This window comes from Apium graveolens, chromosome 8 (genome assembly GCF_009905375.1).
Source record: "Apium graveolens cultivar Ventura chromosome 8, ASM990537v1, whole genome shotgun sequence".
NCBI classification, from domain to species: Eukaryota; Viridiplantae; Streptophyta; class Magnoliopsida; order Apiales; family Apiaceae; genus Apium; species Apium graveolens.
The window spans coordinates 238840079-238852283 of NC_133654.1; the positions used below are offsets into that span (position 1 = coordinate 238840079).

Genomic DNA, 12205 nt, shown 5'->3' on the forward strand with positions numbered 1-12205 from the left:
GCTTTCTCTTCATTTTCAAGGAGGAAAAAATCAAAATCCAAGATCCAAGCATTGTTAAATCATGAGGTAATTATCTAAGGTTCCTTGTACATAGATATGGATGTCTCATAAGTGTAAGCTTCTAATTCCTTCACAATCTCTTCCAATAAATCAAGGAAGAAGATGGTGAATAGTAACCTTCAAGAAATAACTTTGGTTTTCTTGATGTTTTTTGAAAGTTCAAGGTAGCTTAAGCATAGATCAAGGCTTCCATGGGCATTCCAAGGATCTTTCATTGATTAAAAGCTTCAAGGAAGGTATAACTCTTCATTATCTTAGCATTTAGTTGTTTGGTATAAATGATTATGATGATGGAATGAGAGATTAAGTGTAGTAGTTGTTTTGTCATGTTGAGATCTTAGTGGTTAAGTGCTTTTGTTGATTTTGGAGTTAAAAAGTAGCACTAGTTGTTCTTGATAATTCATGGTATGATTGAGGCTTGGTTTAAATGGTTTAAAGTGGTTAATGAGTGATATTGTCATATGGTTGTATTGGGATTGATTGGTGATAGTTTGGTGTTGAATTGGTTAGGTAAAATTTTGGGAAATCGCGTAAACATAGCCGTCGTAATGTCCGATTTACTTTAGGCTGTTTTGTTCTTAACATTAGGACCCGAGAACTCCCTGCTAGGTTTTGACCATTGCCATGATTATATAGTTCATGTTACGAGCTTCGTTTTGATATGTGGTTTGTTTGAATCCGATATACGGTTTAGGAGAAACGACCGTTTTAAGTAACGGCGTTTTGCGAACGAACCCTTACCCCTCGCCTTACTTTGAAACATATGTTAAAGACCAAAAATGGCTAATTGGAGTATGAAACATTTATTTAGAGTGTGTTAGGCAGTTGGTAAGACACTCGCGAAAGAATCGCCTTAAAACTCGTAATGGTTAAATTATTAAAAATGGTGGAGCCGAGGCTACTCGAGTGACTTAAGAGAATCGTTAAGCGCGAAAGCGAACATTAGGACTCTAAATGGTTAAAGTCTAGTTTCTTAAGCGACCGGGGTTTAATTCCGAATTATGTTGTTGTTCATAGGTTATCGGACCCACTCTAAGCTTAAGCCTATCCGGGAGCACTCAGGCAAGTTTTCTACCCGTTATACTGTTGTTGTGATGTAAATATATGTATATGCATTATCTTGTGATAAGTGCATGATTGTTATTAGCAAATTTTGCGATATATTGGAGCATGTGATATGGTATATATGCATGCCTGTTTCATATTCTTGATTTATATATCTGTTGGTTCAAATGCTTATAGTTGCATAATACCTATGCTAGAAATAAGCAGTAGTTGCGTATACCCTTAGTATAGGGGACCCAAGGTGAACATATTTCTAAACCGGGAGTCGATGTTCCCGAGTATATTATATATATATATTTATATATATATGGATATAGTTTTCAAAACTATTGATCGAATAAGGTTTATTCGATAACTTTATTTTATTTAATGAATATTACTTGAATATTAATTCGAGGACTTATGACTCCTTTTATTTTATTTAATGAATATTACTTGAATATTCATTCGAGGACTTATGACTCCTTTTATTTTATTTAATGAATATTACTTGAATATTCATTCGAGGACTTATGACTCACTTTATATTATTTAATGAATATTACTTGAATATTCATTCGAGGACTTATGACTCACTTTATATTATTTAATGAATATTACTTGAATATTCATTCGATGACTTATGACTCACTTTATATTATTTAATGAATATTACTTGAATATTCATTCGAGGACTTATGACTCATTTTATATTATTTATTGAATATTATTTGAATATTCATTTGAGGACCTATGACTCCGATTATTTACTGAAATATATTCTTTATTTTATTAAAGAATAAGGTGTCGATAATCAAACTTATTTTTGATTATTCAAATAAAGATAGTACTTTCGTATAAGTATATCTTTGGTTATTAAATACTCATTTCAAGTATAAGTTTTACAACTTCTACTTCAAGTTATTTATATAGAGATTATCCTTATAGGAATATTATTTAATAATATTCAGATATTTTCTAATATATCGGGACTAATTTACTTTATTAAATCAGCATTACTCCAAACACTCTTTAAAGTGTTTTCGAGTCTTCAAAATGATTTTTAAAGGTTAGAGCGGATCCCAAAACTCATTTTCAAATTTAAGATCTTCCTTTTTGAAGGGACTTGAATACTCGCTCAAAAATCTAAGGGATCCGGCTCTGTGGTGTATTTTATATTCGCAACAAGGTTGCTGTTTTGATAAATGAATTGATTACTTACCCAACGTTCGGGAAGTAAGTCCATCTAATTGAGTTGGCATAAGTGACAGGCCGGGGTACGGTCTATTGAAAGTGTAAGTGGCTGGGTGGCAGTCCATCAATGCGTAAGAGGCCGGGTGGCGGTCCAGCACAAGGTCCTTATGTGGCCAGGGTGATGACCGGTGGGGGATTCATCCATGTACTAGTAGAAAAGGTTACTTATTGGTATCTTTGCCTGATCAGCAAGATATCGGGTTTATGCCAAAATTCTTTCCTTTCCAAATTTATTGAATATTGCAAGTCTGTTCATACTTTACATGACATAGGTTTTCAGGAAATATATGGGAGATATATATGAAATATTTATATATCGGGACTTAATGAAGCATCTCGTAACTTCATTATTTATAATGATATTTCAAGGATTGAATCTATTCAAGTCTTATCTTGTAGTCTCATCTGGGTGACGAACTTTTGAAACTGATTATAACTTGAACGGTGGTAGTTCAAGTAGTATTCGGATATAAGTATATTGGAGTATCTTGTAACTTCATCTTTTAAACTTATATCTAGTAAATGATTATCTTGTGCATGTCAAAGATTTTCGGAAAAACGTTGAGACAAGGTTAGATATATGAGATCACCTTGCAACGATATTTTTATACAGTTATAAACTGGAACTCTGTGTATATTATACCTGTCAGAGGATTTCAAAGATTGTGAAAAGTATATATGTATATATACTGAATATTTTGCGACTTCATCGTATTAAGATATCAAACTTGGTTCATTTCTTTTGACCAAGACTTTCATGAGTACTATGAGAAGGCTTATATATTGTTAATCAGTATACATATTATTTTGGTGGGCTTGTTGCTCACCCTTGCTTTCTTCTTTCATCACACAACATCAGATAGACAAGATGAACAGGACCAAGCTCCCAATTTGCGAGCGGATAGGAAACGTTCCGCAGTTTCCTATAGGCGTTGATGTCGCTATAGCTGAGGTAGGAACTACCAATAGGCTAGGCTTTCAACTTTTGATGTACCAGACTTATGTATCTTTATCAATTGTAATAATGGCAAAGAAATGTAAATTTATTCAGAAACCCTTTTAAGGTGTAATGGCATATAATTTTGGAATAAAATGACTCGTGTTATTTTTGGATATTCATCTCTGAGACTATAACTTGTGGTGTGTGTGTTTATTGTGGGGTCACAGTACAGAGTAGTTGATTGTTTATTAAGATTGGGTGTTATTAAGGGAAATGGAACTCGTGACAACCCGGATCCCCGACCCCGGATTTGGAGGTGTTACAGAAATGGTATCAGAGCCAAGCGTTATAAATCTCAGAGATGATGTGACGTTAAGATAATAAGTTCACTAAGATAATAAGAACTCTTGCCAAGTTCATAGTCGGGCTACCTAACGTAGTACTGACAGTTAAAACCCTTACGGGAACCCTTATAAATATCGTGAGAGTAACATAATTCGTTCTCGTATAGGGCAGCGGGGCACCAAACCCCGAGGTTCAGGAGCATCAGCATGAGGATATTTTATTACAAGTTGGAGATCAAATTGTGAATCCGATAGAGTACCCTAATGAGAGACCGGATGAGATTCATATTGAGAATGTTGCGGTTGAGGACGTTATTCCGGAAAGGATTGTGGCTGAGGAGGATCTCATGGAGGATCCTGATGAGAATGAAGAGAGGACCGCTGAGGAATTGATGACCGTAGTAAGGCGACTACCAGAGCAAGAATGGCCGCGAGGGTGGCACTAGAGGATGAAGAGTTACCAAGGGCACAAAGGTTAATGAGGGCAGAAGGAGTAGGGCCTTCCACGACACCAATTATACCAGTATCAGACCCTCTTCCAGAGGTTCCTGTAGACATCCATGAGGTTCCACCAATTCCTGTTCCATCCCCGGTACAGAGCCCAACACCTACTGAGGAAATGCCACCTTTATCTCCTGCACCATTGTCACCTGATACCGTGCTTGGTTATCCGTTTGGATCTCCTGGGTCTGTGCCCCCTGCACCCCAGGGACTGCTAGATGCTACCACTCAGGCTTCTCTTATCGCTGATTATCAAATGATCCACTAGCCTTCCACCTGGAAGATGGTCATAAGAATAACCAATCTTCTTAGGATCGGGCTTCCCACCATACCACTCTATCATATTCAACAACGTCGAACTATCAATCGGAGCACTAGGGAGCTGCAGCTGCTCATGTGCGGGCAACGAATGCCAACCGCCAAACACAACTTCGTCACAATGGACGCATAGGGTTTCGAACCCGTAGTACTCCCTCGAAAGAACCTCAGAATACCCTGATGGATCACTATCCCAAGATCCACATAGTCTCCCTGCAGAATACCCCACAACAAATACGCATACTCCATCATAATCTCATGCATGTGAGAAGATGGCATGATATTAGCACAAATAAAAGAATTCCACGCACATGAAAACTTGTTCATGCACGAAGTAGGGAACGTGGAATACTCATTCGTGCCCTTCTTGAACTTCCAATGAGTCTCAGGCACACACATGGTAGCAACAATCAAATCCAAATTAAACTCCTCCGGAGTTTTCTCGTTCCTGTTCTCCTGCTCCTTCTTCTTCTCGGGTTGTTCAATCACCCTACGAATCGCCTCAGCACTGTAATCCACCGTCATCCCCCTCACCACCGTGAAACCATTCTTCTCCGCCTTAGCATTAGCATAAAACTCATTCACCACACTCATGGACACAACAACGGGTGTCTCGTAGAAAACAACCCAGCCCATCTCCAAGATCATCTCCAACAACTTACCATCTTTCCCCGATGGCAGAAAACCACGCTCCTTGGCTATAGGCTTCAACAACAGCCTCACATACTCCACCTCAGCGTCGGGAGTTGAAAACCTAGGCCTCACACCACCTGCACTTGAAGAATCGATGGTGCTGCTGTTTACTTGAGCTTGCTATCTTTTTGGAGCCATTGAGATTGAATAAGTTTGAGAGAATATAAGTTTGTAAGAGAGATTTGTGTGCTTGAGAGTTTGAGAAGTGATGGAGAAGTTTGTGTATAAGTGTGTATATATTAGAGATTGGGAGAGAATTATTTATGGAAAAAGAGTGGGAATTGATTATGAGAATAATGGGAATAATGGGTTTGATTTGGAGAGGGAAATTTGGGATGTGGAAGAGTAAAAATCAGTTGGAAATTGATTTTGTTTGAAAGACCCCGATTTTTCTCTTCTTTCTGCCTTATATTTTTTTTTCTGAAACAGGGAACCAGCGCGGTCGCGCGCGACCTTGGCGCGGGCGCGCCGTGCTAGACTTTTCAGCGCGGCCGCCCCGACAGGCAGCGCGGGCGCGCGCAGTTTCTGGAATTTCAGCACGGCTGCCCCGCTCTAAGCACGGGCGCGCCATGCTACTGTAGTTGACCCTGATTTTTTTTTATTTTTTTGATTTTTTTATGTTTTTCTCTTTTCTTTCGGCTTTCTATACCTACTAATGTACAACAAACTTGGGTTGCCTCCCAAAAAGCGCTAGGTTTATGTCGTTAGCTTGACGTATAATCTCGAGATCATGTAGACAATAAAACGGAACTAACCACCTCACGGTTGGCCATATCCCCATAGTAGTGCTTCAACCTATGACCATTTACCTTGAACGCTTGGCCTAGATCATTCTCAAAAATCTCCACAGCTCCATGCGAAAACACTGTTTTGATTATGAATGGCCCGGACCATCTCGACTTCAATTATCCAGGAAAAAGACGGAGACGTGAGTTGAACAAAAGAATTTGCTGCCCCATCACAAATGATTTAAGCACCAGACCCCTATCGTGCCACGTCTTGACTTTCTCCTTGTACATTTTATTGATTTCATATGCTTGAAGCCGAAATTCGTCGAGTTCGTTGAATTGAAGCATTCTTTTCTTACCAGCTGCGTCCAAATCAAGGTTTAACTTCTTCAAATTCCAATACGCCTTATGTTCGAGCTCCACAGGCAAATGACACCCCTTACCATAAACCAACTGAAATGGCGACATTCTAAATGGAGTTTTGTATATTGTTCTATACGCCCAAACAACTTCATCAAGCTTCAAAAACTAATCCTTCCTTGATGGACACATCACTTTCTCTAGAATACGCTTGATCTCTCTGTTAGACACCTCAACTTGACCACTAGTATGAGGATGGTAGGCTGTAGTAATGCGATGATTCATATTATACCTTTGCATCATAGCAGTGAACTTGCGATTACAAAAATGCGATCCCTCATCACTGATTATGACTCTTAGAGTCCCAAACCGTGTGAATATCTACTTATTAAGAAAATTAAGCACTACCTTCGCATCATTTATCGGTAAAGCTTTAACTTCAACCCATTTCGACACATAATCGACCACTAACAAGATATATTGATTATTGCAAGATGAGACAAACGGCCCCATGAAGTCGATTCCCCAAATATCAAAGACTTTAACCTCGAGAAGCACATTAAGAGGCATCTCATTCCTCTTGGATATATTACCCACACGCTGGCATCGATCACACTTCAAAATAAAGTGATGCGCATCCTTAAACAATGTAGGCTAGAAGAATCCCTCTTGAAGGACACGAGCTGCTGTCTTCTCTCCACCATAGTGGCCTCCATAAACAATTAAATGATAGTCTCTCAAGATCCCCCCCCCATTTTGCTGTACGAAATACATCTCCTGATAGTTTGGTCAGCTCCTTGCCTAAACAGATATGGTTCATCCCACATGTACCACTTCACCTCATGAAGAAACTTCTTCCTTTGAGCGTATGACAAGTCAAGAGGCATGATATTACTCACAAGGTAATTTATAATATCTGCAAACCACGGTTCTTCCTCTTGCACTCCAATTGCTCATCGGGAAAAGACTCATTTATTAATGTCTTATCCTGTGAAGTTGCACTTGGATCTTCTAAATGAGAGAGATGATCAACGACTTGATTCTTAGTACCCTTTCTGCCCTTGATCTCTAATTCAAACTCTTGAAGCAAAAAAACCCATCTAATCAATCTAGGCTTTGAGTCCTTCTTCGAGATGAGATATCGAATTGCAGCGTGATCAGTGAAAATTGTCACCTTCGTCCCAAGCAAATAAGATCGAAACTTCTCAAAACCATAGACAATGGCTAAAAGTTCTTTCTCAGTAGAATTATAATTCAGTTGAGCACCATTGAGGGTCTTACTAGCATAGCAAACCACATGAAATATATTGTTCTTTTTCTGCACAAGAACTGCTCAAACTGCATAGTCACTTGCATTGCATATCATCTCAAAAGGTTCATTCAAAACAGGTGCAGTTATGACGGGTGCCGTGATCAAGCTCTTCTTCAAGAACTCAAAAGCAGCTAGGCACTCGTCATTAAACTTAAACGGGATATCCTTCTCCAGAAGATTGCAGAAAGGTTTAGAAATTTTTGAGAAGTCCTTGATGAACCGCCTATAGAAACCCGTATGACCAAGAAAGCTGCGAACTCCCTTAACAGAAATTGGTGGAGGAAGATTTTCAATGACCGCCACTTTGGCTTTGTCCACCTCAAGACCCTTACCAGAGACCTTGTGACCAAGAATAATGCCCTGTCACACCATAAAGTGACATTTCTCCCAGTTGAGAACCAAGGCGGTCTCAACACACCTTTTAAGAACGTCGCCAAGATTCCGCAAGTAGTCATCAAATAAATCACCAAACATAGAGATGTCATCCATAAACACCTCCATATTCTAACCAATCATGTCAGGGAAGATAGCCATCATGCATCTCTGAAATGTGGCAGGTGCCGTACACAAACCAAAAGAAAATCTTCTAAAGGCGAAAGTACCAAATGGACAAGTTAAAGTAGTCTTTTCCTGATCTTCCAGAGAAATGCAAATCTGATTATAGCCCGAATAGCCATCCAGAAGACAGTAGTACTCATGCCCAGCCAATCTGTCAAGCATCTGATCAATAAACGGTAGAGGGAAGTGATCATTTCTCGTGGCCTTGTTCAGCTTCCTGTAATCCATGCAAACTCTCCACCCTGTGACTGTTCGAGTAGGAATGAGCTCATTATTCTCATTAGCAACAACGGTGATACCTCCTTTCTTCGGTACACACTGAACTGGACTCACCCAAGAACTGTCAGAAATGGGATAGATGATCCCAGCATCTAGCCATTTGAGAATTTCCTTCTTCACAACTTCTTTCATGATCAGATTTAGCCTTCTTTGTTGCTCAACAGTAAGCTTGCTACCTTCCTCTAGCAGAATTTTATGCATACAATAAGAAGGGTTGATTCCCTTAATATCTGCTATCATCAATCCAATTGTTGATTTGAATTCTCTCAGAATTCTTAAGAGTTTTTCCTCATCACTACCTGAAATGTCAGATGCAATAATAATAGGCAAAGTAAATGCATCACCTAAAAAAACATACCTTAAGTGTTCAGGTAATGGTTTAAGCTCAAGTGTAGGAGCTTCCTCAATAGATGGCTTGAGGCGCTTTGGAGATTTGTTCAGCTCCTCCATTCCAAGAGATTCAAAAGGCATATCCATCTTCCTCTTCCAGGGAGAAGCATTCAGATATTACAATTGCTCATCACCTTCATCATCTTCACTATCAGAATTCCCCAACAAGGCCTTTTTTAAGGCGCCAGACCTTAGCAATTGATCAAGTTCAGAAGTAAGCACATAATCGACCAACTCCACCTTTAAGTACTACTCATTTTCCGTAGGGAATTTCATGGCATTGAACACATTAATAGTTACACCCTGATCCAGCACTCGCATGGTGAGCTCACCCTTCTATACATCTATCAATGTTCGACCAGTAGCCAAGAAAGGTCTTCCCAAGATTATGGAAATCTTCTTATCCTCCTCAAAATCAAGAATTACAAAATCAGCAGGAAATATGAGTCTATCCACCTTGACCAAAATATCCTCAACAATGCCTCGTGGATATGTAATAGAACGATCGGCCAAGTGCAAGGTCATATAAGTAGGATTTGGATCAGGTAAGTCCAACTTCTTGAAGATTGACAAAGGCATCAGATTGATGCTAGCTCCCAAGTCAAATAAGCATTTGTCGAATGACACCTTTCCAATATTGCAAGGGATAGTGAAACTTCCAGGATCTTTAAGCTTCAGAGGCAACTTCCGTTGCAGCACAACACTTCATTCCTCCGTGAGAGCAACTGTCTCTAAGTCATCAAGCTTCACCTTCTGAGAGAGTATACCTTTCATAAACTTCACATAACTAGGCATTTGTTCAAGAGTTTCAGCGAAAGGTATGTTGATGTGAAGTTTCTTGAACACTTCCAGAAACTTCTCAAATTGCTTATCCAGCTTTTTCTTCTGCAGCCTCTTAGAAAAGGGAGGTGGAGGATAGATCTACTTCTTCCCTGTATTACCCTTAGGAGGGGTGTGTTCAACATAAGTCTTCCTTGGTTCCACTTTATTTTCCTTCTGCACTTCTTCCTCAGCTGCAGCTTCTTCATCCGGAACTTAAGAGTGTTCGGGATTTGCAACCTTCCTAGACCTCAATGTAATTTCCTTTACCTTCTCCTTAGCTTCCCTCTTTCCTGGTACTTCAGTGTCACTAGGGAGTGTACCAGGTTGACAATTTAATAAGGCATTGGCAATTTGTCCAATTTGATTTTCCAAGGTCTTGATAAAAACCGCCTGGCTCTTGCACACGAGCCTCAACTCCTCCAATTCAGATTTTTCATTACACTGTTACAGCTGGAGTTGTTGCCTTGGTGCATTTTACGGTTGCTGGAAACCAGGGGGTTGTACAGCTTTGCTGGATACTGCCGATAAGGTTGCTGAACCGCATTCTGAGTGTTGTTCCAGCTAAAGTTAGGATGATTACGGTTGTTGGGATGATAGGTGGCTGGTACAGGTTGCTGTGACCTCTGAAAGCTGCTCACGAACTAAGCTGATTCACTAGAAATGGTACACTGATCAGTCTCATGGGCACCAACACAAAGCTCACAGACACTAGAGATCTGATTAACTCCATAATTAGATAGAGAATCCACCTTCATCGTTAAAGCCTTAAGCTGAGCAGTTATAGAAGTAGCTGCATCTAACTCCAGAATTCCTACTACCTTGCCCTGAGATAGTCTCAGAGTAAGATTCTGGTATTCATTAGCAGCCATCAATTCAATCAATTCATAAGCCTTGTCGTAGCTTTTAGCCCACAAGGCTCCTCCTAATGCTGCATCAAGCATGTGTCTAGAAGTAGCACCCAAACCATTATAGAAACAGTTAATGATCATCCAGTCAGACATCCCATGATGAGGACACTTCCTAAGCATCTCCTTATATCGATCCCAAGCCTCGCATAAAGATTCTCCAGATTGCTGAGCAAATTGAGTAAGTGCATTTTTTATTACATCAGTTTTTGCCATAGGAAAGAATTTAGTTAGGAAAGTTTGAGCAAGTTCCTCCCATTTGGTGATAGAACCTGGTGGTAGAGAATGTAACCAGCACTTAGCTTTATCCCGCAGAGAGAGAGAATGGGAAAAGCCTCAACTTAATAGCATCTTCAGAAACTCTATTGAACTTGAAAGACTCGCAGATCTTGATGAAATCTCTGATGTGCATGTTGGGGTCTTCTGTCGGAGAACCCCCAAACTGAACTGAGTTCTGTATCATCTGAATCGTGCTGGACTTGATCTCAAATGTATTAGCCGAGATGACTGGTCGAACAATGCTAGACTGAATATCATTGATCTTCGGTTAAGAGTAGTCCATCAAAGCATTTGGATTTGCTTTCGGTTTTCCCATTGCAGTAAAAACTTCCTCTTTTTTCTCAACTAAGATCTCTTCTTCAACTTTCTCCTCGACTACAACTTCTTCCTCAGCTTGATCCAGTGTTCTCTTACGAGACCGAGAACATGTATGCTTACACGCTCGCTAGAGTACCTGAAACATGACAATGAATTAAGTAAGTAACAATGTACGAGTCACTGAACTTTAACGACCAATGATGACAAACACATAAACTAAAAATTAACACCGACATTCCCGGCAGCGGCGCCAAAAACTTGTTAGTCGCTAAAACACGTGCTAAATTACACGCAAGTATACGCGTTCGTAAGTGATATAAAATAAATTCTAGTTCCTTCCCACAAGGATAGGTTTAGGTTAATTTCAATCAATGTATTTATGCAACACCGGTATGGCTATTATCCAATGCTAAGATGAATAACAAATTGGGGTTGTTTAACTAAGATTAACTAAGAGATTATATTAAATAACATAAACTAAGAGATTAAAGAGAGTTGAATACTATATGACATAAGCATGGGATTCTAACTTCATTAAATACTTCATTTATTAGCCTTTTCGTTCTTAACCTTAGCATATAATGGCGATGACACTAATCAGATAACACGAAACTAATAAACGCCAACTTTCGTTGTACGAATACTATACTACAAGACATCTGCAAAAGAGATAGAAGCTGAATAGACACCAATTATATTGAGAACCTATATGTCTATAGAATTTGACAATATAACAGTTTAGTGCACAAGTTATCTATTGTGATTACATAGGGCAAGTAAGATGGTTAAAATTACCTACGAATCATGCATAACAAATACATAAACCTATGCTAGTATGGCAAGTTCTAAACCCTTAAATTTACTTTCGCTTCATTAAAGATTAACACACTATCTTATAAAGTCACGACACTCATAAGACGAATAAGCACAACCAAAACTAGGTTATCATACAATCACCACACACTAAGGCATCGAAATAAATTAACTAAAGAAATCCATAAATAAATCTGTTAGAACCCCACGATAACGATTAGCCTATAATCGGACTCATCATCAATGTGGGTTTCGATGAAAGCATGGTATAATAAATATAGTCTTTA

The 12205-nt window shown here is 39.1% G+C and overlaps 1 non-coding gene across 1 annotated transcript; it reads left to right on the forward strand.

Annotated features, from left to right (window-relative positions):
• The first annotated feature begins 10602 nt into the window (after positions 1-10602).
• LOC141681593 (small nucleolar RNA R71) lies at positions 10603-10709 on the forward strand. Its single transcript, XR_012559021.1, has one exon. It is a non-coding gene; the product is annotated as a small nucleolar RNA R71 (small nucleolar RNA).
• Positions 10710-12205: the final 1496 nt, after the last annotated feature.